Here is a 26,754-nt window from a genome sequence, read left to right as displayed (position 1 = left end):
TTTTCCTATCGTGTCGCTTGAGTAGAATACAAATAAAAAAAATAAATTACTCAATAAAAAATAAAAATGTAAACTACTAAAAAAAACATTTTTCAATAATAATCGTATAAGAAATACCAACATTGTTTCATTAATTTTTCTCACCGTACATTTTTATTGGCAACTATCTTTATGTATGATCGCAAGATTCAACCCGAACTAAATGCAACACTGGGTTCGAGTCCTAAATGTGACCATATCTTTTTCTGTTTCAGATTTTCGTTTAGGAATAGCTAATATTGTCTTCAATAATTAAATATTACAATTTGAGGGTTTACTCGTTGAGTTATTAAAAAAAATGAAGATAATTGACTTGTATTCTATTATGTTTGGGCTGAACTGAGTGAGAAAGATAAATAGATAGGGAAGACGAAGGTTGCGAAGTAATTGGCCATACAGACCTGTTCACCAAACACGGTCAAAGCCATTTCAAGTTTTGTTTCTCTATATGGTGATTTTCGACAGGGCAATGCAGAGAGTACATTCCACTAGAAATGACGTTAAAACGTGTAAACAGTTGACCTAAAAATACCAGAAAGAAAAAGTTGTGTAATTTTCATGTCACCAGAGATAACATTTTGAGAGATCTTGATTCTATGCTCTTTGATGTAACAATACAACATACTACTTATAGGTACTTTTTTTTTACTTATTTCAACCTGTAATTTTAGATAGTGTTTAAAACCACATTTTTTCTAGTCCAATCGTTTTTTTGTAATCTTTACAAAACATTTTGTAATAAATGTTCGTAAGTACGTTACATTTTAAGCTAGCAACACTTAACGTAATCAGTTTAATTGTTTGCCTAATTTTTAAGAATGTGTATTTTTAGGTTAACTGATAACAACACTAATGTCTTTGTCAGCTATCTCCATTTAAAAAAGAATGTCGTCGCTTAGAAGTTTAGACACTAAATGTATTTTAAAGCAGAATATGTTTTTTAAAACTGATTGGCATCAATATTATGCATCTTTACTTGACTTGTATGGAATCATCTGGAGATTGCTTCAATTATTTGGTCTACACAATAAGGAAAATGATGAAAATGCTATGGCAAAACATATAATCATATGGACCAATAAACGCCGATTCTGAATATATAAGTTTTATTACCTATAATACACGTAGAATTAATAAATCGTCAATTAAAAACGTTGAAAACTACGAGAAACTCAAACGCCCTGTGATTGGTCGGCGGGTTCTGACAGCACTTACGCCCCCGCATACCCAATTTCTACTTATTTATAACAAGTTTCTCGTTAACTCTTTAACCCTTAAATGCATACTGTTGCAAAACTGCAACATACCGTTCAAACCACCTTTAACTCTTTGGTGTATACTTAATGCATGCCGTTTTAGAATTATCAAGTTCGCGGTAATATATTTTATCGAGTGGCATCATTTTTTTTTTCAAATTTTTTTTTCAAATGTCACTTTTTCTTCAACAAAGTGAAGATTCTCGAAAATTGGTTGGAGGTTAGAATTATAGTTTTGTTTTGCTGTTATTAATTTGATTTTCTTAGGTAAGTAGATTCAATAATACAATACTTACATGTAATAACTCGTATTTTTCCGGTACACTTATTAGTTTTGAGAAATATTTTTAGATTTTTTTTTTTTCATACGTAAATTGTTCATATTAATTTTTATTAAATACATGGTGTTGTAAACCTGCAACAATTTTTTTTTAATCAAATATCATTAAAAAATTACAAAAAAATAAAATTCTTTATATTTCCTTGCATATGCATGTAAATATCTACAAAATATTTTTTTTTCCAGAAAAATTGATAAATCATGCATTTAAGGGTTAAGTTCCAAAAAACTATATATTAAAACGTTAATAAAATGAAATTCCCTCGATAGAAAAACATCGCTTAAGCTAAGAAAATTATTAAAAACACGTTTTGTTCTGTTATTTAATATGTTATAGGCGTGAAAAAATTCACAGTGTATCTTTAAATGCAACTAAAGCATTTTTCGAGAGGTTTTTGCTCTATTTCAAATGAGTCATGTTTTATTAAATATTATCATCATATTCGCTTAATTATTATCGTGTTTTAGTATTAGCGCGCTTCCTCTATATATATACTCGTATCTCCCTTTCAACCCATCTTAGTACGTGGCCATAGACATATGAATATTAGTAGACCTGCCCTAAGTGATTAAAAGCGTATTATCCCCACTCCCCATACCGGTTCCATTGGAGCCGGCTGGGCTCGCGTATGGCCTCAAGTGAAATTTGAAAACGTGACGTCATCATTCTTGTGCGAACTATGGTCGAGGCATCATCGGTTCATTTTACGAAATAACACGGCAAAATGTTGACTTGTTATATGAAAACTTGTAAAAATAGATGTGAAAAAGAGAATAAACCCAATTGTCGTATTACATTCCATAAGTAAGCATTATTTTACTTTATTTTAAGCTTATTCACACCGTATTATATGGATCAGTTTTAGAAACAAATACTATCACATCACAATGTAGCGATTCTCAAGTGTGCTCATCGTTGTTTACTGGGGTAAGTAAATTATGAAACATTTGTAAAAGTGTCTTAACTAAATACTCTGAAACTAACTACGACTCTGCAAACAGAAGAAATTTACTTTGCCGAATTTGGACTTCGCAAATTAGTTCATAACGTGGCGAGTAATTTGCGCTCCCATGTAAAAATGTCTATTCATTCAAAAGCAGATTTTACTTTTAAAAACTAAATGGTAATATTATAATGCGAGATGCCTATTTACTGTCAGATTGATTTATTGACGAATCACAGTCAGCTTAACCCCCTTCGTTCTTCAACAGTTGATTTTACCCCTCGCCATTATCTTCTCGTCTATTAATTCCTATGTCTGTGTACGTGGCCTTAAACGGACCATGTACTATATACAATAACGAACTGAATTTTGTTTTTCTTACATAACACGAGAAACTTTTCTGTCGTTTATATTTTCATATTCTGTTATGAATTTAATTTTCCTTTATGTACATCCTTTGTTTTCTTTTTATATTATGATATATTTTTTGTATGATCAGTTTTTTGGTTTTTATATAACTCTGTTCATTCATTCATTTGCTTGTATTTTTATTATTTATATTTCTTGTATTATATTTCCCAGACATTAATAAATGTGTTAATGAAAATAAAACTGGAATATAATATACCCATATAATGTATGTATTGTCTTTGAATTTATATTAACTAGCTGACGTAAACCCGGCTTTGCTGGGGGTTATTCTTAGGAGATAGAAATATACCATGGAGGATTTTTCTGTAGGCCTTTTTAAGATATACAATTCCGTAGTACATTATTTTGTTGTATCTCATAAGGTTTAGCCAGCGTTAGCAATGTAAGCGCCCAAGAATATCTTTTTTACGACTTGATTACAAAACATTGATTTTTCTCTACTTTCTATAAATATAATACGCACGTATTATATTTATAATCCTTCCGTAAGAAATTTTCTAAATGATAATGAAAACCCTAACAAAATCCATTGCGTAGTTTAGAAGAACTAAGCGCACAAACAGACAGGCGCGGATAGCGACTTTGTTATTACTAATTATTGCTTGGGGAGGAGCAATAAACTCGGCTATCAATTACATAGAAACCGCACAGAAAACGATCTTAAAGGTAATACTAAAAAAACATAGACTGACTGATACAGACCAAATATTCAACAGCTGTGACGTACTAGATATACGCCAATTATACATTAAAACACTACTAAACTACATTTTTGACAAAAAAAAAATTTCTACATACACAAAATAACACTAACAGACCAGTTAGACAAGCGTACAAAGAAAACATAAAAACTCCGACAGTAAATTCAAGCTTTGGACAAAGACACTACCAATACCACGCTATAAAAGCTTTCAACAGTGTAAAATTTGAAATTAAAATTGAGGAAAATAAAAATAAATTCACACACAAAATTACAAAATGGATTAAAGAACAAAAAAGACAATATTACCAAAATGTCATAGAATAAAATAAAAACAAAACCTACACGTAACACACAAAACCAATATAAACACACATCACTCACAAACACACAAGATTATTTTCAATGTATTATTTTTTAATTTTAAATATATTATTATGTATTATGTATTTTTAATTTTAAATGTATTATTTTCTCTTTAAATGTATTATGTAGATTATATTTTCATATTATAAAATGAAGGCCTCAGCACGGGCAAGCCACCCAGTGAGGCCTACATTACTGGAAAACTTAAAATGTAAAAAAATATTGTACCAAATAAAATAAATAAATACTATTTAGTGATAAGTTTTAAGCAAAGTTTCGTTTCTGGATAGTGTTTTTTTACTAAACTATTGAGAGTACGTGCAACGTTTTTTACAAATACGTAGAACGACGGTCGATATTGTTTTTGACCACCAAACCTAAAAGCTGTGTTCAATGGGGCCGCGCATAAAGCAATCAATATATGCGAAGATAAACGGAATAATTAATTTATTATTCAATATTCATAGCCCAATGCGTTTCCATACAAGGTCAGAATGATGCCATGTTTGACAAGTTGACAAAGGATGCAGTTTTATGTCATTGCCTATGGTTTCGTATGATTGTCTTTGGTTTCGTATTGTATGCGAATTGGCGTACAGAGCCATCTATGTTTTGGGGTCAAAGCTGCACCGTTGAACATGATTTTTTAAACAAAATTGACCCAAATTTCATCCATGGCATTATTATTTTTTATGGATTGGCCAAATTATGAAAGCCAGTTTGAGTTGCTAACTTGATTTTTACGCACGTGTATGTTTTATTTCATATTTTACTAGTATTGATCTACAAAAGAAGCATAAATTTTTTGGTTGGATATATATTTCTTCTGTTTACTAGTGTTGATAACGAATGAAGTGAGTTTTTTTTGGTGTTCGGTAGGACTTAAAATCTAACCGTCTTATTCATAATAGATAATACCGAGAGATAAGAACGGGTTAGTAGAAAACGTTACTCATAATCACGCGCTTGCGTACTGCATATACCGGTCGTAGACCGTAGTACAGTATTAGAAGTTGACAGATTTTTAAAACGCGCAATTCCCAGGATTAGAAACGTATTACGATCGTCGTAAGACGGAGATCGTAGACTTTGTTAACAATCTAGTTGATTTGACAAATATCGATCGGTCACGCAATGAAAACGTAAAAAAGCAGTAATACCCATTTGCAGCACTATCACAGGAATATTTTAAATCGAAATATCGATTTACCAAGGCAAATTCGGGATGCATAATCGAATTGGCCGGATTTCGATTGAAAAATAAACAGACCGGGCCAATGTCATCTGAAAAACGTGAAGTTAGCAACAAAACGCGAAATGCGAAAATGACCGTGTTTGTGAGGTTTGATACAAAGTGCTGCCAGTCTAAAAAAATCTTGCATGAATATTATTATGAGAAACGATTTTAAACCGAGCAGTACACGGTCCTCTTCACCGTATGCCGTACAGCTATACCAACGCTGCAGCGACGCATTAGCGAATCTTTATGGGTAAAATACTGTTTAGGAAACCTTTTATTTTGAACACATGTTTATTTTAATTTAATTGCAACTAAAAACCAAAGATAGAAATTAATGATATTTTATGTAAAAGACCATTCTAAATCAACTAATTTAATTATCCAGTTATTGGAGAACTATACTCGGGTATAACTGGGGAACTAGTATACTTAAAACAATGCTTAAAAATAGTACAGCTAGACGAAGAATGCTAGTGTTTATTTATTTGTAAAATACATGGTATTTAGTTGACATTTACAAGAATTCGATACGTTGTATCACCATACTAGGCAACTGTATAAAGCTTAAACAATAATATTAGATTTAGGGCGTCACTAACAAACGAGTTTCAAACCCAGCACAACTGATAACCAACCATTAATGTAAGGTAAATTGTTGTTTCTTAGCTGTGCAAAATCTAAAACACTTTGAAATGTATATTTTTATTAAATATTTTAAATGAATTATTTCAATTTTTTCGCGAGTATTTGTTGTATTTTTTTAAATGCAAACTAAAAGCGCTTTATTATTTCTTTCTAACACTATTTAAAATATATTTCTAACCGTAGTACGAAATGAGATAGCATACTTTTTATGAGACCGTGTCAGGCTGGGATATATATCTTCCAAAAACTCTACGGTTGTTTGTTGTCTGCGAAGAATGTCTCTCAAAATTGCCCGAGGTGTTAATAATAAATACAGGTTCAACAGTTGTATTTAACTGACTAAATAAATTAAGTTAATAAATTTGAAAGTCAACTGCTCAGCCTTATTTGTACGTTTTTTTTAACAAACAGCAGCTTATACAGGTCTCATCAGGGGGGTATAACTCCGATTGAAAATTGGAACCGAAATATTTTGACGTCATATGATTGCCTAACAATATCCACCAATGAAAAACTCTGAAAGTCTATGGAATAAACTTTCAGAGTTTTTCATTGGTGTATAGTATAATAAGTTTTTTTTTTTTTTTATATTAACTCCACACAGGAGGCCCTGAAGAAAATAATTTCCCTCAGGGCCTATGTCATCTTTGGGAATGCTGTGTGGAGGGTCTTTTTGTGGAGAGGAAGGAGTGAACATGGGTCTTGAAGAGTCCCAAGTTGTAGGAGGGAGGAAACACAAAGGCCGGCAGTTCGTTCCACAGCCGAGCTGTTGAACCTAAGAACGAATCGTAGAAGCGACCCGTTCTCATGTGACAAATGTCAACCGTGTACAAATGTTGGGCGCGCGTTTGGCGTGTATCCCGACTACGCACCGGTGCTGAAGGGATCAATGACGCATGATCGTGTATGATCGTGTCAGAAATGTGGAGATCCGCAAAGAGTGTAAGGTTGATGTAAGCGTAATGAGTAAGATCAAGAAAGGGACGCTTAGATGGTTTGGGCATGTAGAGCGAATGATCGAAGAAAGGAGTGTAAGGAGAATATACGATGCAAATGTGAATGGTAGCAGAAGTCGGGGACGCCCTAGGAAGACATGGCGCGACCAAGTGAATCAGATACTTGAGTAGAGTTGGTTCAGTGTTTAGTCAAAAAAAACGTCAGGTGAAACATTTTAAAAACTTTTATTTTTGCTTAAAAATTTTAATATATGAAAAAATATGTTTATTTTTAATAATAAAATTTGAAAGCATATTTCATCACCTTTAAAAACAGTTTTTAGTTTTTGAATATGTTTAGAAATATCCAATTTATTAGGGTTTTATTCAGATGCGGAAATACACACAGATAAAATGTAACGGTAAATATGCCAGAAGGAAAGGTTACAGATATATCTAGAATATTCCAATAGTCTATGTAATACGTAACTCTACCCCAGAGGTTCCCAAAGTGGTCTATATGGACCCCCAGGGGTCGATATCGGCATGCTAGGGGTCTATGTCAGCGAGAAAAATATTTGGGAGTCCACGAGATTCAAATGGGGGTTTATACGAGCGGTCCCCCATTTACCTCAAGTCAACATTTAGTAATTCCGTAAATGACACAATAGACCTAACACAAATATAATAGACTGAGAAGTTACTTATTTGATATTTGTATTTTATATTTCGTAAAGTTGTTTATTGAGGTATGTAAATAGAGTCTACGTTCCTTTTCTTGTCAGAATTAATATATTCAAGCAAAACATTGCACATTGGAAGCCGCGAATTTTCCTAGTTCCCCAACTTGTTTTTGAAAAACCTCCAGGGTAATAATGTCGTTCAACATTTAAATGCACTTTACACAGACTTCAAAACTAAGTTTTAGGACATTTTGATTGTGGAAATGCAACGTTGAAGAATCGGATATCATGTGACAAGAAGAACTGACCGGAATAAGCACTGACAAAGAACTTAAGGGGCAGTTCTGTAGGGCCAGCTACAGAAAGAAATCCCCGTTGCTTATCCTGCTTCATTTCCATTTGGTGTAATACCTCACAAGGGTGCCTCTGTCTGCACAATGTAAAGACAGAGCAACTATACCGCCTCCCGATTGTTGGGCAGGCAAGAGAAGGGAATATTTTGACTAAAAAATAAATAATTATCACATGGGACGTTAATAGTTTAAGGAAAATTCAATATTCGGCAGGCAGGGGGGGTCTACGGAAAAAAAATATTTGGAACCTCTGCTCTACCCTTTTGCACTGAATCTACCTTACAAATTCATAACAAATCGCCAATAAACATGCCACGTTGTAAGCAGATCGAATCGAACCTAAGCTAAAACAGCCATATCCAGTGTCCATTATTGTCCATGTTTGGTAGACGACTAAACTTGTCGTGTCCACTTTACGGTACAGACAACGGGATAGTTTGACACTTTTACAATGTGACCGCTGCCCACTTCGCCAGCTTTTCGTGTCACCGTGCCGGCTGTACATAAATTTTGTAAGAATTTACTGACCTCCACACCAACAAACAAATTCTTGTATTTTATGATTCCACAATGTTTTATATACAGGGTTTTCCAATAAGATGTGTTATTTTGATATTCAATCGTAAAAGATCAATGGTTTCGTTGCTTGTGTGGCACATAACGCCGTCTTGTTGAAAGTAAACATTGTCCAGATCAATACCATCCAATTCCAACCATAAAAAATCATTAATCATCTCTCGATAGCGCAATCCATTTACCGTAACTGTTGCTCCAGCCTCATTTTCGAAAAAGTAAGGTCCAATGACTCCGCCGGACCATAAACCGCACCAAACAGTCACACGTTGAGGATAGTGAGGCTTTTCAACAATAACTCTTGGGTTTTCCGAGCCCCAGATGCCTAAATTTTGCTTGTTGACGAAGCCAACGAGGTAGAAATGGGCCTCATCACTCAAGATGATTTGCATTTGATTCACTCAAGTGAATTTTAATAATTTTAATGCGTTGATGAAGCGTTTATCATTCCATTTTTATTAATGGCGTAGTTTCTACTTGTCAAATGTCAAAAAATGACTTAATAGCTTCAAAAGTAACATCTACCGAAATAGCGGGCTATTCAAAATAACACTCTTATTGGAAAACCCTGTATTATTATTATTAATAACAATTATGCAGTATTTATTATACATAACTAAACTGCCTCAGTAGCAATATTTTGTATTTAAGTAAATTGAAGAAGTCCTAATAATTATTTCCTTACATAAGTATTCTGGACAATGAGGAATATATATGGTAGTTTGTATTAGTACCTATCTCATAAGATTTAGCCAGCGTTAGCAATGTAAGTGCCCGAAAAATTTTTACAACTCGATTACAAAACATCGACATTTCTCTACTTTCTATAAATATAATTTACATGTATTAAATACATAAACCTTCCGGAAGAAATTCTCTAAAAGACAGTGAAAACTTTATCAAAATCTGTTGCGTAGTTTAGAAGAACTAAGCGCAGAAACACTTCACGTATGCACCCGTACACAGACAACGAAATTAAATGATTTATTATTTTATTGTTTCATATAATCTTACTTATTCATAAAACATGTATTTTTATGTTTTTTAAATTAATTTCTCAGTTACTAGATGAACAGATAAATTAATTTTGTAATTAATTTCTTAGTTAGTAGATGAACAGATAAATTAGTTTAGTAATTAATTTCTCAGTTACTAGATGAACAGATAAATTAGTTAAGTAATTAATTTCTCAGTTACTAGATGAACAGATAAATTGGTTTAGTAATTAATTTCTCAGTTACTAGATGAACAGATAAATTGGTTTGGTAATTAATTTCTCAGTTTTTTTTTCCCTAGATGAACAGATAAATTAGTTTAGTAATTAATTTCTCAGTTACTAGATGAACAGATCAAGTCATCAAATCAGACTCTTAAAAAAATGATAACTCCTTCATTTGTACACGCAATTGCTTCATACGAAATTTTATAGCATAGTAATGATCAGCAGAATCCATTTCTAGCCAAAAAAATACCCTTGAAAATTCAAGTCTCTATGTCTATGAAAGGCGATTTTCAGCTCACTGTGCGGCATCGACAATCTTCTTTATTTATGTATATTATTATTTTTCAATTTCACTTGGTTTCGTTTTTTTTTTCATTTATTTGAAATTTCTAAGTAGGCATAGTTTTGTCGATAAACGTAATCTATTTTTACGTTGAGTCTATTATTTTAAATAATCGGCTTCTCCACGGCTTATTTATGAGCTTATTAAAATCAGATCGATATTTTTTCTATACGACTTTCTAAATCAAATATTCGACAAAATTTGATTCGATTATTTACACTTTTTTATGATTTTAAATCAATTCATATCGTGAACAATGCGTTCAGTCCCCACCCAGATTTCATTGGTTTAATTTAAAAAAAAAATTGTCCAAAGAAGCGAAGCTAGCAGTCCACAATGGAGTGCTGATACCTACCCCGATGTATTGCAGAAAGGCATATGGAACTGGCAGAGAAAGGACAAAAGCTGACTAAATGCTGCATAAATGAGATAAAATCATGTTGTTCAAATGCCCTGAAAGAATCCAGTACAAATTGTGCTGGGTGGTGTTTAAATCCATCAATGAAATGGCCCCACCCTACATCTCTGAACTATGCGTCCCGGAAAACACTGGTCTGAGGCAGTCAACTCTTAGATCAGCAACATCATCAGCTGTAGGCAGACTGATGGAACCTAAGCGCAAGCCAAATACTAAGTTCGGTGATCGAGCTTTCGGAGTATCTGGGCCGAAGGCTTGGAATAAACTCCCTCCGGAACTAAGATCCATAACAAGTCCAACAGAATTCAGGTCTAAACTAAAAACTTACCTTTTTAAGCTGTCATACCCTTAAATTAAATATACCATTTCTCGGAGAAAGTCTAATTATATCCAATTTTCCAATTATGTCCTAAATCCTGTATCTAAATTTCGCTAATAAACAATTAGTTAATGCTAATTAAGTGTTAATCTATATTTGTACCGCGCCCTTGAGATGATTTTGATTATCCAAATATTATTATTATTATGATCGTGTGAGAAATGTGGAGATTTGCAAAGAATGCAAGGTGTAATGAGTAAGATTGAGAAAAGAGACGCTTAGATGGTTTGGGCATGTAGAGCGAATGTACGAAAAAAGGAGTGTAAGGAGAACATGGTAGAAGAACTCAGGGACGCCTGAGGAAAGCATGACACATGATCGAGTCGAAATAACAGAAGAGTATCTATGAGACGAGATATTTAGCGGTCCGTTCTCTCTGCCTACCCTTGCGAGAAATGGCGTGATGGCTACTTAGTCATCATGAATCACATTAACCTCATTCATCCCTCTGATCTTGAATCAAAGCTCTATACTTGAGACACGTCTCCAAATAGTATAAAATAATATGTATGTTTGTGCGCTTAGTTCTTCTAAACTACGCAACCAATTTTTATATTTTTTTCACTATCATTTAGAAAATTTCTTCCGGAAGGTTTACGTATATAACACATGCATATTATATTTATAGAAAGTAGAGAAAAGTCAATGTTTTGTAATCAAGTCGTAAATATATATTTTCAGGCGCTACATTGCTAACGCTGGCTAAACCTTATGAGATACATCAAAATAATGTACTACGGAATTGTATATCTTAAAAAGGCCTACAGAAAAGTCCTTAATGGTATATGTCTATCTCCTAAGGATAACCCCCAGTAACGCCGGGTATCAGCTAGTTTAAATTTAATCAGTTGCAAATTTATGTTCACGGCCTTACGTAACGTCACGAATAATTAATATTACAAGACTGTCCGTATTTGATTTAACAATGTCGAAAGTACTGCCAGTTAAGGAAATAAATATGTATCTACTTCCTGCAGAGGTCGTTACGACGAACAATCAATGTAGGACAATTAACTAATCGGACGATTTGTATATATGGCGTTCTAGCCGCCATAAAAAGTGACCTAACTTAGCGATAAACGGTTATACGAGACTGTTAGACGGATTGAAGTAATGCGTCATAAATAATATGTTGGAATGTCACCTCCAGCGCTGAATTCCGTAGACTCTACAAATGGATGGATAACTCCTAATAACCTTTAAAAAGTAATGAAAAGTGATGAAACAAAAACTAGATTAAATAGGTTAGGTCAGGTTAAGGTTAGGTTAAGAGGAAGCTACAAGCCAAAAATGTGTACATTCTTGGTATACCTTGTGTGTGGTGAGTCTAGAAGGGTCCGGAAAGTTCGAGAATGCGGGGACCAGCTAGTATTTATTTAAAAAAAATTAAAAACTTCCAAATATTTTTCAAATGCTAAATGTTGTTTCATAAAATTATTTCAAAATTTTCGAGAGCGTCAATAGAGAGCAACACAAACGTGGTGTTCTCTCTTTCTAACAATGTTTAAATCATATATCTCACCAGAATACAAAATGAGATAGCACGACTTTTATGAGTCATAGCTGAATTTTCTATGTTTTAGAGATTTGTAGCTCAGATCTTTGCTAGAATCTTATAATAATTCTTCGTTATTCTTTCTCAAGAATTTGTTTGCCAATGTAACGGGTCGTAAGTGCCATTAATAATAACATCGTTGCTCACACTTAAGTGGTTAAATGGAAAACTGTTTTGCATAAAACACATGTAGGAAACACGCAAGTCAAGTTTACGTTATCGGTTAAACTTCGATAAATAACTTTATAGCGGGAGTTTAACCTTAACGTTTTACTGCGCTAAACCGGCTCTGTTTAACGTTTAACCCACTGAGCGCCAAGCACGATATATCGTTGTTTGTTATTTTATTAATAGTTGACCTCGCGTCCAAAAAATGCATGTTTCTAAATTTCTCTAATTTAATAAATCAATACCAACATTTTCTCTAAAATCAAAAAAGTTTGGTAATCTTTATAATTTTTTTTATTATTTATTTATTTTATTTTTTTATTTAATAAATGTTTACATGTTACATTTTTTTAACTACCATACTAGGCTAATGCCCGTGTTGTGGTAGTTATACATGAAATAATAATAAAAATAACATAAAAGAACTAAAAAATACTATTTTATAGAAACATAAGTATGCAAGTATGAATCATACATGAAATAATAATAAAAATAACATTAAAGAACAAAAAAATACTATTTTATAGAAAAATAAGTATGCAAGTATGAATCATACATGAAATAATAATAAAAATAACTTAAAAGAACTAAAAAATACTATTTTATAGAAACATAAGTATGCAAGTATGAATCACACAAATAAATAATAATAACATTAATATAACATTATTCAATTCAATTTCAATTTTCAATTCAATTAGTTTATTCCTTTAAAAACATTACAAAATTACATTTTATTTCGTTTTTAAGTACATTTGTAAAATGGTATTACATAATAAGTAAACGGTGTATAAACTATACCAGCATCAATAGAGCTTGCCTTTTAAAGGCAGCTTCACCGATGCTAAATATGTCGATATCCGAATTAATTCTGTTCAACAGCAAGACTGCTCTCCCCACCGGCATGACCATTGGCAAGTTGGTCCTGCAGGCCGGGAGATAAAACAGTCTATGCTGTCGGTGACGGAGATAACCATCAGGAACATAGAGACTAATACTCTCCATGATAGTCGGATTTACTAACCATCCACGAATCAGTTTGAAGAAGTGTGATACAATATGCACATCTCTTCTGACCCGTAGATGGTTCATACCGAGCATGCCCAAGAGAAAGTCAGTAGGATAGAGCCACGGGTAGTAGCCATACTCCCTCAGGTAGAGGAATCTCAGAAATTTCTTCTGCACTCTCTCCAACATAAGGGAATACTTCACCTGATGTGGGCTTCAAACCACCGACCCACTCTCAAGCCTACTCCTAACCAACGTAATGTATAGCACTTGGAGAACCCGGGTGTCTCTAAAATTCATCGCAGTGCGTAGGACGAAGCCCAGCATTTTCAGTGAAGCACTACACGTCATTTCAATATGAGTATGAAATGTCAGCCTACTATCAAACATGATGCCAAGATCTTTCATAGTGGAAACACGTTTTAAACTTCGGGCATTCATGGTATACCGGTAAAACCAAGTATGACGTGCCCTTGTGAAAGAAAGAATGAAACATTTAGAAACATTGAATTCGATCCGATTCCGTTTACTCCAGTCAACAATTCTATTAATGTCCGATTGGAGTCGAATGCAGTCTTCTAAAGTTTTAATTTCCAAGAATAGTTTTAGGTCATCAGCAAAAAGAAGTGACCTGGAATGCAGAATATTTTCTGTAATATCGTTAATAAAAATTAGAAAGAGGAGCGGTCCTAAATTAGAGCCCTGTGGAACGCCTGAGAGTACAAGGAATAATTTTGACATGAATATTCCATGAGATACAAATTGCTTTCTTCCAGTAAAATAGCTTGCAAAGAATATGAGAAACCGTAAAGAAAAACCTATAGTTGACAATTTATTCAATAATATGTCATGGTTTACGGTATCAAATGCCTTCGAGAAATCATTATATGAGCAATCTACTTGGTAGCCCTTATCTAAAGATTTGGAAACATAATCTGTGAGTACCAGTAGGTTAGTATCTGTTGATCGACCTTTTCTAAACCCATGCTGTTCCGATATTAAGAAAGGCTCTACTTGAAACAGCACATGTTTATGAATTATCGATTCGAATAACTTAGCCGGGGCGGAAAGTATTGCCACTGGCCTGAAATTTTCGACAGATGTCTTTGATCCACTTTTGAAAATGGGACAAATTTTTGAGACTTTCCAGGAATCAGGAAATACACCAGTATCTAAAGATAGGTTGAATATAAAACTTAGTGGCATTTTTAAAAATTCAACACATCCTTTTAAAAAAAAATACTGGAAGAAAGTCTGGCCCATTATTTACAAGCTAGTAATTTTCGCAGATTTTAAGACAATTTGACAAACGAACATTTACATTTTCATTTATATAGATAATATTTTGATATCTGAGAATCGGCGTTTAACGGGGATTGTTCAAATTTCAAACATTCACAAATGGTGCCGATCGTTGACTTAAGACGGTTTGTTTCGGAGAATTTAAACAATTCTTCACATTTCAAAGCTAATTTTCAACTTCTGTGAAAGATTTTTTAAGTTCTGTTATTATTTCAGTTCTGTCAAGCAACTAGTCTATAATGATATAATAACAGAACTCAAATATGACTTTCACAGAACCCGAAAATGAATGTCGAAATTTGATGAATTGCTCAAATTCTCCCGTCAACAATCCTGTAGTTATTGTTATCAAATGCGATGGAGTTTGTAATAACTCAATCACAGTGTCGTTAGTTACAACGGGTTAAACCAACACCTCCTAGATCGCAAGGCCGGGATACTGAAAAAACAGGCCTCCTAAGTTGTATGGGAACCTCAACAAAAAATTTTTTTTTAAACATTTCAAGATGTTTTAATGAATAATAATAAAATGAAAAAAAAAATTAAAAAGAAATTTTTTGTCAAATCCCATACAGGTTGGGAGGTTGCTTTGAATGAGTGTCCAGGCCTTGTGATCTAGGAGGTTTTGGTTGAACCCAATGACATGGTTAAACCACTATATAAATTTAAATAACTGGTTTCTGACCACAAATATATAAATGAAAGGAAGATGTATCCGATGTATAATTAAAATTATTTATTATTGTGTAGTTTCCTTACGTTATTTCCTTAATCGGTACCCGGACAACTCAAATCAATGACAATTCAATACCCCTTATAAAAATCATATTAAGGCCCCGTAGTAAGCGTTCAAAGATGGTTAGAAAGGGAGATATATAAATACGCATGTTAAAGGGAGCGCGCTAATATTAAAAAAAACGATAATAATTAAGCGAAAATGGTGAAAATATTTAATAAAACACGACTCATTTGAAATAGAGCAAAAATCTCTCGACAAATGCTTTAGTTGCATTTAAAGATACACTGTGAATTTTTTCATGCCTGCAACATATTAAATAACAGAACAAAACGTGTTTTTAATAATTTTCGTAGTTTAATTTGCGATTTTTTTCTATCGAGGGAATTTACTTATTAACGTTTCGGAAAACAATTGTATTGATATTATCTTAAAAAATTACATATATTTTTTTTTAACTTAAAAACTTTAATGGTTAACTAGAAACTTCTTATAAATCGGTATAAATTGGGTATGCTGGGGCTTAAGGTCGTCAGAACCAGCCGACCAATCACAGGGCGTTTGAGTGTCTCATAGTTTTCGACGTTTTTAATTGACGATTTATTCATTCTACGTGTAATTATATATAAAAAATACTTTTGTAAAATATGGACTCCCGGTCACATATGACCCAAAAACGCTGGAGGGGTTGTTGAAATGAAGTATTATTTCAATCATTTTTTTTTGTCTTTATTAAGAATTAAGGCGATGCACTACGTCGTGTAATATTTTAAATTGAGCCGCTATCAATAACCACCCTTACGTAGATGGCCATAAGATTTAAATTCCAGCTTAAGACCATCCGCCTGTTTTGATTTATGCAAGAAAAAAACATGGCCTTTTATTTTATTTTGTAAATGTTCAGGCATAAATATTTAATTTTTTTTCGATCATTTTATAAATACCGTAATGTGGGTTGACTTTGGCCCAAAATATCATCCGATTGCAAAGAACATTCAATAAAATCCAACTTGCTTAAGAGAGCGCTTTGAATTTTTGAATAATGATAGAAATAGAGTTAATGAACTGTTTTAAATAAATTTAAAAAATTTTAGTATAATTTTAACCAAAAAAAAAAAAAAAGAAGTTTGGGCCAAAGTTTCCCATTCTGAGAGGATTCTTTGGCCCAATTTTTTTTTGAAGGCTGTATTATTGATTTTAATAATGGGCTAAAGTAAACGCAGCAATCACTGTGATCATTCTTAATGCTTACATAAAATGTCAACATTTAACAATAATAAATTTACATAGGATGCTCGGAAAAAAAAATTATAAAAAAAACAATGAATTATTTTAAAGAAATTTTATTAATTATGAAACAATTGGTATACAATTATGTTTTTTTAATTAAATTACTTATTTCAGTAATTTGTGGGTATTACAGTGGTGAAAAATACAACAAAATTTCCCAATATTTTAATATTTCTGGAACTTGAAAGAATTCTCTTTTGGAACGACACTTCTCGGGGGGGTTAATTTTTTGCACAATTTCAACCCAGGAATACAAAATTGCATCTTGCTTGTCAGGCCATTTCCAGCTTTTTAATGTCTTTTGCCTAGAGCTATCAATCGCACCATTCTTTCGTATTTCCAAAATCTTGCCCGGAAAATAAACGCCTTCGTACACAAATATTACAAAGTCGCCTACTTCATAGGGTGATTTGTTTGATGCTACCATGGCAGCTGACGTCGACGCTTGAGGATGACTTCCTTCGCCATCCAGTTCTTCGTCAAAAAATTGTAACGGGCCGTCGGAATCATTTGAATCATGCAATGAATAGTTGTTGTCGTCCGATTCAGATGAAGAGAAATCTCATTTTCGTGGCAGAGCTTAAGTATGTGCTCGTTAATGTTACTGCTTAAATTATCGCAAATGATTACCTTTTTACCGTGTTGCTTTTTCAGATGCGGTAAAAACAGGGAAATAAACCAATCTTCAAAAATTGCCGCATCGAACCACCCAGATTTAGACCTATTGTAGCGGCAACCTGGTGGTCCATTTTCAGTCCACAAATCCCAAAGACAGTCAGATTTATATACTATGTATGGCGGCAATAGTTCTCCATCAGCATTACCACAAAACATTAAAGAAGTTGATGTTTTTGTAGTGTTGCAAATTCTTTCAGGATATTTGCTGCCTTTCTTGATAAGCACCCTCTTCTTACCTGGATCGTCGGTGAGGTTGGTCTCATCTAAGTTCCATATGTTACTTGGTGGGATATAATTAAGCACTTTCGATAAGTTACCCACATAACTTTTTATGGTGTTTTCATCGGTGCTTGCTCTCTTTTGCGATATATTGCTCGCAAATCGTAACGTTAACCTCGGATGGCGTTTCGAAAATGAGCGAATCCACTCCCATCCGGGCATATTATTCTTAAACTTTCTAACTTTCCTTCCCTGCCGTTCTAAATATAGCTTAATAATACATCTTAGTTCAAACGGATCTACAGGAAATCCATATTCACCCATGGTTATACAGCAGTCCACAAATTTCATCTCCATGCGTGAAAATTGGGGGTTGGCCGGGCTTATTAGAGTGCAATCCTTTTAACTTATTCTTGAGAGTACTTCGAGGTATGTTATACACTGCAGCCGCTTTTCTCTGCGTCAATTCACCATTTTTGATTGCATTTAAACATGCTTGCAACTTTTCCTTGGTGTAATCTGCATATTTACGAGCTCCCAGGAGTCTGACGTAATTTCTGGGCATTTTAACTTCAAAATAAAATAAAGAAAGCTTACTGTATAAAACGTAAAAGATCTATTTTCAATTGGACTGAATATAACATAGCCGTTTCTAATAAAATGTAGCTTGTTCACAACATCAAAACATCTATTTTTGATTAGGGGATACTTTGGCCCGGGCCAATGTTGGGACAAAGAAACCCCAACTCTGTCAAAAACACACAACATCATGTATAAAAAATATTTAAAATATTGTTTGACATTTTAACACCATAATATTGCGTGCTATCATATCTTCAATATATTCTACGGATATAAAGTGTTAACATACCTGTTTAAGTGATAACACGTAGTGGATGCAAACAGATTTTATGAAGAAACTTTTTTATCGAAATTCGCATGCGACTGTCTTCACCTAGAAACTTCTATAAAATGGACTCTAGTTTAGTCAAAAAATCTCCAAATGGTGTCACTAATGCCATCTATTGATTTAATGTCAAAATTACGCCTATATGAGACTTAGGACACAGATGTCACCAATCAAACTATTTTTTAATTTGGGCCAAAGAATACCCCTAGGGCCAAAGTCAACCCACGGTACGGGTAATGTGGGTTGACTTTGGCCCAAAATATCATCCGATTGCAAAGAACATTCAATAAAATCCAACTTGCTTAAGAGAGCGCTTTGAATTTTTGAATAATGATAGAAATAGAGTTAATGAACTGTTTTAAATAAATTTAAAAAATTTTAGTATAATTTTAACCAAAAAAAAAAAAAAAGAAGTTTGGGCCAAAGTTTCCCATTCTGAGAGGATTCTTTGGCCCAATTTTTTTTTGAAGGCTGTATTATTGATTTTAATAATGGGCTAAAGTAAACGCAGCAATCACTGTGATCATTCTTAATGCTTACATAAAATGTCAACATTTAACAATAATAAATTTACATAGGATGCTCGGAAAAAAAAATTATAAAAAAAACAATGAATTATTTTAAAGAAATTTTATTAATTATGAAACAATTGGTATACAATTATGTTTTTTTAATTAAATTACTTATTTCAGTAATTTGTGGGTATTACAGTGGTGAAAAATACAACAAAATTTCCCAATATTTTAATATTTCTGGAACTTGAAAGAATTCTCTTTTGGAACGACACTTCTCGGGGGGGTTAATTTTTTGCACAATTTCAACCCAGGAATACAAAATTGCATCTTGCTTGTCAGGCCATTTCCAGCTTTTTAATGTCTTTTGCCTAGAGCTATCAATCGCACCATTCTTTCGTATTTCCAAAATCTTGCCCGGAAAATAAACGCCTTCGTACACAAATATTACAAAGTCGCCTACTTCATAGGGTGATTTGTTTGATGCTACCATGGCAGCTGACGTCGACGCTTGAGGATGACTTCCTTCGCCATCCAGTTCTTCGTCAAAAAATTGTAACGGGCCGTCGGAATCATTTGAATCATGCAATGAATAGTTGTTGTCGTCCGATTCAGATGAAGAGAAATCTCATTTTCGTGGCAGAGCTTAAGTATGTGCTCGTTAATGTTACTGCTTAAATTATCGCAAATGATTACCTTTTTACCGTGTTGCTTTTTCAGATGCGGTAAAAACAGGGAAATAAACCAATCTTCAAAAATTGCCGCATCGAACCACCCAGATTTAGACCTATTGTAGCGGCAACCTGGTGGTCCATTTTCAGTCCACAAATCCCAAAGACAGTCAGATTTATATACTATGTATGGCGGCAATAGTTCTCCATCAGCATTACCACAAAACATTAAAGAAGTTGATGTTTTTGTAGTGTTGCAAATTCTTTCAGGATATTTGCTGCCTTTCTTGATAAGCACCCTCTTCTTACCTGGATCGTCGGTGAGGTTGGTCTCATCTAAGTTCCATATGTTACTTGGTGGGATATAATTAAGCACTTTCGATAAGTTACCCACATAACTTTTTATGGTGTTTTCATCGGTGCTTGCTCTCTTTTGCGATATATTGCTCGCAAATCGTAACGTTAACCTCGGATGGCGTTTCGAAAATGAGCGAATCCACTCCCATCCGGGCATATTATTCTTAAACTTTCTAACTTTCCTTCCCTGCCGTTCTAAATATAGCTTAATAATACATCTTAGTTCAAACGGATCTACAGGAAATCCATATTCACCCATGGTTATACAGCAGTCCACAAATTTCATCTCCATGCGTGAAAATTGGGGGTTGGCCGGGCTTATTAGAGTGCAATCCTTTTAACTTATTCTTGAGAGTACTTCGAGGTATGTTATACACTGCAGCCGCTTTTCTCTGCGTCAATTCACCATTTTTGATTGCATTTAAACATGCTTGCAACTTTTCCTTGGTGTAATCTGCATATTTACGAGCTCCCAGGAGTCTGACGTAATTTCTGGGCATTTTAACTTCAAAATAAAATAAAGAAAGCTTACTGTATAAAACGTAAAAGATCTATTTTCAATTGGACTGAATATAACATAGCCGTTTCTAATAAAATGTAGCTTGTTCACAACATCAAAACATCTATTTTTGATTAGGGGATACTTTGGCCCGGGCCAATGTTGGGACAAAGAAACCCCAACTCTGTCAAAAACACACAACATCATGTATAAAAAATATTTAAAATATTGTTTGACATTTTAACACCATAATATTGCGTGCTATCATATCTTCAATATATTCTACGGATATAAAGTGTTAACATACCTGTTTAAGTGATAACACGTAGTGGATGCAAACAGATTTTATGAAGAAACTTTTTTATCGAAATTCGCATGCGACTGTCTTCACCTAGAAACTTCTATAAAATGGACTCTAGTTTAGTCAAAAAATCTCCAAATGGTGTCACTAATGCCATCTATTGATTTAATGTCAAAATTACGCCTATATGAGACTTAGGACACAGATGTCACCAATCAAACTATTTTTTAATTTGGGCCAAAGAATACCCCTAGGGCCAAAGTCAACCCACGGTACGGGTAATGTGGGTTGACTTTGGCCCAAAATATCATCCGATTGCAAAGAACATTCAATAAAATCCAACTTGCTTAAGAGAGCGCTTTGAATTTTTGAATAATGATAGAAATAGAGTTAATGAACTGTTTTAAATAAATTTAAAAAATTTTAGTATAATTTTAACCAAAAAAAAAAAAAAAGAAGTTTGGGCCAAAGTTTCCCATTCTGAGAGGATTCTTTGGCCCAATTTTTTTTTGAAGGCTGTATTATTGATTTTAATAATGGGCTAAAGTAAACGCAGCAATCACTGTGATCATTCTTAATGCTTACATAAAATGTCAACATTTAACAATAATAAATTTACATAGGATGCTCGGAAAAAAAAATTATAAAAAAAACAATGAATTATTTTAAAGAAATTTTATTAATTATGAAACAATTGGTATACAATTATGTTTTTTTAATTAAATTACTTATTTCAGTAATTTGTGGGTATTACAGTGGTGAAAAATACAACAAAATTTCCCAATATTTTAATATTTCTGGAACTTGAAAGAATTCTCTTTTGGAACGACACTTCTCGGGGGGGTTAATTTTTTGCACAATTTCAACCCAGGAATACAAAATTGCATCTTGCTTGTCAGGCCATTTCCAGCTTTTTAATGTCTTTTGCATAGAGCTATCAATCGCACCATTCTTTCGTATTTCCAAAATCTTGCCCGGAAAATAAACGCCTTCGTACACAAATATTACAAAGTCGCCTACTTCATAGGGTGATTTGTTTGATGCTACCATGGCAGCTGACGTCGACGCTTGAGGATGACTTCCTTCGCCATCCAGTTCTTCGTCAAAAAATTGTAACGGGCCGTCGGAATCATTTGAATCATGCAATGAATAGTTGTTGTCGTCCGATTCAGATGAAGAGAAATCTCATTTTCGTGGCAGAGCTTAAGTATGTGCTCGTTAATGTTACTGCTTAAATTATCGCAAATGATTACCTTTTTACCGTGTTGCTTTTTCAGATGCGGTAAAAACAGGGAAATAAACCAATCTTCAAAAATTGCCGCATCGAACCACCCAGATTTAGACCTATTGTAGCGGCAACCTGGTGGTCCATTTTCAGTCCACAAATCCCAAAGACAGTCAGATTTATATACTATGTATGGCGGCAATAGTTCTCCATCAGCATTACCACAAAACATTAAAGAAGTTGATGTTTTTGTAGTGTTGCAAATTCTTTCAGGATATTTGCTGCCTTTCTTGATAAGCACCCTCTTCTTACCTGGATCGTCGGTGAGGTTGGTCTCATCTAAGTTCCATATGTTACTTGGTGGGATATAATTAAGCACTTTCGATAAGTTACCCACATAACTTTTTATGGTGTTTTCATCGGTGCTTGCTCTCTTTTGCGATATATTGCTCGCAAATCGTAACGTTAACCTCGGATGGCGTTTCGAAAATGAGCGAATCCACTCCCATCCGGGCATATTATTCTTAAACTTTCTAACTTTCCTTCCCTGCCGTTCTAAATATAGCTTAATAATACATCTTAGTTCAAACGGATCTACAGGAAATCCATATTCACCCATGGTTATACAGCAGTCCACAAATTTCATCTCCATGCGTGAAAATTGGGGGTTGGCCGGGCTTATTAGAGTGCAATCCTTTTAACTTATTCTTGAGAGTACTTCGAGGTATGTTATACACTGCAGCCGCTTTTCTCTGCGTCAATTCACCATTTTTGATTGCATTTAAACATGCTTGCAACTTTTCCTTGGTGTAATCTGCATATTTACGAGCTCCCAGGAGTCTGACGTAATTTCTGGGCATTTTAACTTCAAAATAAAATAAAGAAAGCTTACTGTATAAAACGTAAAAGATCTATTTTCAATTGGACTGAATATAACATAGCCGTTTCTAATAAAATGTAGCTTGTTCACAACATCAAAACATCTATTTTTGATTAGGGGATACTTTGGCCCGGGCCAATGTTGGGACAAAGAAACCCCAACTCTGTCAAAAACACACAACATCATGTATAAAAAATATTTAAAATATTGTTTGACATTTTAACACCATAATATTGCGTGCTATCATATCTTCAATATATTCTACGGATATAAAGTGTTAACATACCTGTTTAAGTGATAACACGTAGTGGATGCAAACAGATTTTATGAAGAAACTTTTTTATCGAAATTCGCATGCGACTGTCTTCACCTAGAAACTTCTATAAAATGGACTCTAGTTTAGTCAAAAAATCTCCAAATGGTGTCACTAATGCCATCTATTGATTTAATGTCAAAATTACGCCTATATGAGACTTAGGACACAGATGTCACCAATCAAACTATTTTTTAATTTGGGCCAAAGAATACCCCTAGGGCCAAAGTCAACCCACGGTACGGTAAGTTAATTTTCCACATTATACAATAAAATCATAACCGAAAATGGGTTCGTAAGTAGGAGATTTTGAACTTTAAAGCAGTTTTCATAGGCCTTATACATCATTTTTTTCTGGGCTTATAAAAAGACTTATCTAAAAAATATTCGATTATTTCAAAGGGCAAGATGTATTCTACTCGCAGTATTTAATTAAAGCATCTGAAACATTTCTAGGCGACCAAATTTTCAAACCAAAAACACATGATTTTGAATTACTACGTATGGCATCGCCTTAAGGGGAGTTTGCCAATAATTCCTTTGGATAGTTAAAATAAGTTAATTTCATGACCATGAACTCGTAACGCGATAGTTGTTGCCGTTCCAAGCACCAAGATTTTCTACTAAAGTACTAAAGATACGAAAAGATACCAACAACATTCCGCAATGCGGTGATGACCTAGCACTGAAACATGTATGCAAATTTCACGACGTCAGAGATGATTCTCGTGTTGTTAATAAGATTATAAGTCATTGATATAAACAGATGTCTGCTTTATAGTAACGATTATTTTCATAGACAATACGTGTAATATTCATGTACAATTTGAAGCCGCCGCGCTTAAATAATAGTTCACTATGCACCACTTCGCATACAAGATGGCTGCCAGACAATTTCCTCCGATAGCCTTTGTACCGAGATTTTAGTATTGATTCAACTTCAGACCATCCATTCTAGTATGAGTATAAATTTTCAATCAGTTCGGCTACATAAATCCTGAGAAAATTGCTTTCAAGTCTTGCAATTGTGCCCATAAAAATGGTGATTTTTCTCCGATTGCCCTTTTACCGAGATTTTAGTATTGATTTATGTAACTTAAAAACCATCCATTCTAGTATGGTTATATCTAGGCTTACGACCTATATACGGATAATGTTCCAAGCTGTGTTAAGCTAGACATTCCAACCAATCCGAGCTTAAAATCAACAGATGTACCGGGCTTAAGACTTATTGCATTTCTAATGGATATAATATTTTGGAGATCGAAATATCATTCAAGTTTCACCAATTTACAAGCGGGTGTTGAACAACTGATTGATTTGTTGAGAAAGCTGTTATCATCAATTTATTATAATGAATCAAAAATAACTGTTGGAGATTTTCTTGATCGATAATTGGACTCAATGAATGGTTTATATATTATATATGCGATTTCACTCTTAGAAATTATCCACGCTGATATTTCTATGGCGAATTGTTAAGAGTTGATTTGACCAAAATACTGTTTTTTGTGGGTAGTTGATTTCTATTAATTGACGTGTTTTTGCTCTGGTTTATGTACGTAGAAATACTTTTCAATGGCGTGTATTGAATTTGAAAATTAGATCAGATTCCACATGACTTGTTTTATAGTTTTCAAATGATCTGTATGATGCACCATCGTACTATCTCGGTGCGACCGGTAAACCAGGAGACGCTGCTTTGTTATGGTACGTATACATTTGCGAACCCAAACGCGAACCGAGCCACGAATTACGGGAAAGGAACGAAGCAACTACAAGCGGCGTTTCGCGCCATTTACGGTAGCTTAGTTTCTTTCCCATAAGTTGAGGTTCAGTTCGGCAGTTCGGCTCGCGTATGTATACGTACCATTAGGACTTGGAGCACGTGCTCTATGGTTGGGAAGTAGATTGGAGTTTAACCGACCTTAATAAGCCAATATTGGGATTTATGATGGGCAAGAATAAAGGAATTAATTAAGTATTGGTTTTTGTTTCTTGCTTCCCGTTTCCTTTTACTTCCCGCTTATGCTTGCTTCCTGCTTCCTCTTACTTCTCTCTTCTTCTTGCTTCCAGCTTCTCGCTTCTGCCATTTTTTTCCTCTTCTGGTATTTTTTGCATATTTTATCTCTCGTTGCCTCTTCTAGTCTCTTCTTTCTAAATATATCTATTTGAATTTCACTTTTGTTTTCGAGAATAAATTAATTCAAATCTTGGAAGCGGAAATTAACCCACTTCCCAACATCCGATCGAGCTGAAACTCCGCAGATAGACTCGTTGTCGATGACAATGCATTCTGTCAACATTTGATGGCAATCACGTACAAACACGCGGACATGTACGCATTTCAAAATATGTAGATGTATTTTTTTATGTGTTATTTTTTTTATTCTCGCTTAGTTTTGCCTTTTCTTGCCTCGTCGAGGCCTTTCTTGGCTCTTGTAGTCTTTTCTTGCTTCATTGGCTCTTCTTGCCTATTCTAGTCGCTTAATTAGTTTTGTTTCTCCTTCTCTGCTCTTCTTGCCTCTTCTTGATTCTTCTTGATCATCCTCGGCTCTTCTATCCTTCGCTTGCTTATTTTTGTCTCTTCTTGCTTCTTCTTACTTTCCCTTACCGCTTCTTACTTCGTACTGGGTCTTCTTGATTTTTCGTTCTTCTTCTTGTTTCTCATTTGCCTCTTGTTGCTTCTTCTTGAATACTTGAATAAAATTGCTGAAATCCACGATATAATAACCGTATCACGTCGCTATATGTCATACAAATGACTGCCAACTACACTAGCGCGGTTTACTTAAAACTGTTCAGATTATCTATTCTAGGCAATAATAAAACTCATACTGCAAGTACCATTCTACACAGACTCAAAACACTAGACGTCATGTCAATAAGACAACTTTACGCCAAAACTGCTCTCCTACATCTCATCCATAATAATCTTCATATTACAAATCAATCAAAAGCCATAATAAAAACCAGGTCATCAAAAAATAAAACACTGAACATTCCGATAACACACACCACACACGGACAAAGACACTTTCAATACTACGCAACCAAACTTTTTAACAGTATGCCCATTACTTTGAAACAATTAATGACTACAAATACATCTACAAACTTCAAATATGATTTAAGATTTTAACGGCCAAAAGTATTTTTGTTATTTGTTTTTGGGGTGTTATGCCGTGTTGCGCAATACAGTTATTTTAAATAACACATCTGCCCTGATGATGGACACTGCAATGCTGTCCGAAATGTTGAC

The 26,754-nt window shown here is 34.0% G+C and overlaps 1 protein-coding gene across 1 annotated transcript in view; it reads left to right on the top strand.

Moving 5' to 3' along the window:
- Window positions 1-26,754, top strand: part of LOC149409553 (uncharacterized) — a 166,918-nt gene that overhangs the window by 111,169 nt on the left and 28,995 nt on the right. The window lies entirely within an intron of this gene.

Source organism: Hesperophylax consimilis, chromosome 30 (assembly GCF_061612785.1).
Source record: "Hesperophylax consimilis isolate HC1 chromosome 30, BYU_Hcon_1.0, whole genome shotgun sequence".
Classification (NCBI taxonomy): Eukaryota; Metazoa; Arthropoda; class Insecta; order Trichoptera; family Limnephilidae; genus Hesperophylax; species Hesperophylax consimilis.
The sequence above is the reverse complement of the archived record's forward strand: the minus strand, read 5'-3'. Positions and strand labels throughout refer to the sequence as shown.